We start from the raw sequence: 1850 nt of genomic DNA, 5'->3' as shown, positions 1-1850 counted from the left end.
CCGAGACCCCAAGGGTCAGCCCTCTGCTGGATAGGTCTGGAAAGAGCAAAAGTGAGAGAGTGCACCAGGAACCTCTCTATTTACTGGGGAAAAGACATTCAATAGAATATTCCACCCAAATAAGGCAAGGGATAGGGTTTCGAAAGGTGGAGTCTTGCTTGGTGATGTCTTGTGGTCAGCAGATTGATTGACATTTTAGCAAGTCACACCCATCTCAGGTGCTGTGTGGGGTCACAAGCAGAGGGAGAGGCCCAATCAGCGTGCCAGGCCAGACCAATCCCCTTATATGCTCAAATGCGCATAACTCACACACACACAACCCATGGATTGCTCAACACCTTCTGTAAATCTGATCCTGGTCTTGAGCAGCTCTCCATCTACCTCCCCCTCCACCTCCTCCTCAGTATGATATGCTATAGTAGTACTAATCATCATAGCCTACACCATCATGTCCTGTCATAATAATCCCCACGATGTCAGCTGCCATAGATTGATCTTCCATGTAAATTCCTGGTGTTGGGTATCTATGGTCTTTTTGTTATAGAGAAATCAACTCTGATTCTACCTCTATCAAGCTCCATTCCACTGGCAAGTTCTTTAGCTTCCTTGGCATCATCTACATTTTCAAAATATACAAAAGCTAATCCACTTGAATGTCTGGACTGCTGGTCATATACAAGAGACACATCAGTAATGGGGCCATATTTAGAGAATACTTCGCTCAGATCTCTTTTTGTGGTACATAAACTCAACCCAAACACTCAACAGTTGGGGTCAGCATTTGCCTGATTGCCAACAGGGTGTCTTCCAGTAGATGAGGGAGAATAACTGTGGCTATGCCTCTGCTATAATCTCTACCCTAAGACCTAGACTGGAACAGCTATCGGTGCAGGACCTTGTATAATGCCTCCGAGAGCTTCTGTGGATCTAGACCTAGATTCAAATCCCGACCTGGACTTTCATCTGGAGCACTTGGATTCTTCCTTGGTGTGAGGCCTTGCAGGGGTATGCCTTGCAGATTTCCCCGTCAGTGAGTGCTTCCACTTCCGGAAGCAGGAGGGGATTCTTAAGAGTAGTGCTTTCTCATTCCAGATCTTCTTATCTGAACTTCACTTTTATTTCTTTTTAAAATTCTTCTGTTTCAAATTCTGACTTCTTTTATCTTGCCCATTTCACACATATTGCTCATATAAGTAGGACTTCTGGTCTGATAGTTAGAATGCATTCTTTCATTTGTTTTTCATATTTCAGCTTCACTTATTCCTGAGATTCAAATACTCATTTATAAAATTTGTCAAATGACAACTTCTGCATTTTCCTTCTTCAACATTAACCTGCTCTCTGCCTTTGCACATGGCTCCTGGCTGACATCGCCGCTCGTTGGGCTACAGTCCAATTTGCCAATCTCTTGTGTCTTCTCTCTGGAGGCTGTGCTGCAGCCTCACAGGACTTTGGGGTTGCCCAGCTGCTCAGAGCTGAAACGCTCTGAACCACTTCCACATGGGCTCTTTTTTACTCTAATAACCTCTTGTCTATTATTATTTCAACTAGTACATTATAATGATAGATACAAGCAAGATTCATTGTGGTATATTCATACAACCATAACTTGGTAGATTTTGTTCCCCAGCACTACCCCATGCCTCTCCCTCTTCTCTCCCTCTCAATTCCCTTCCTCTACTCTAAATTTCTGTTCATTATTAATTATCTAGTCTTTGGCAATCTGTTAATAGCTGCATAAAATGGGCTAAAAACTGAAAAAGAGAAGAATTTATCTGCCCTTCCAGAATCCTGTGTGACAATTCAGTTTATAATTGGATGTCATTCAATTTTCATCACTGGTATTTCTG

The 1850-nt window shown here is 42.8% G+C and overlaps 1 pseudogene across 1 annotated transcript; it reads right to left on the bottom strand.

Annotated features, from left to right (window-relative positions):
* Positions 1 to 331: 331 nt before the first annotated feature.
* On the bottom strand, positions 332 to 1371 carry LOC308641605 (transformer-2 protein homolog beta-like; annotated as a pseudogene). Its single transcript has 2 exons — positions 1335 to 1371; positions 332 to 1065 (listed from the first exon to the last, which is right to left on the bottom strand). The product of its transcript is annotated as a transformer-2 protein homolog beta-like (transcript).
* Between the last annotated feature and the right edge of the window lie 479 nt (positions 1372 to 1850).

The sequence above is a fragment of the Spermophilus citellus genome, assembly GCF_964194105.1.
Source record: "Spermophilus citellus genome assembly, chromosome: 1".
In the NCBI taxonomy this organism is placed as follows: Eukaryota; Metazoa; Chordata; class Mammalia; order Rodentia; family Sciuridae; genus Spermophilus; species Spermophilus citellus.
This window is presented reverse-complemented; position numbering and strand designations above follow the sequence as displayed.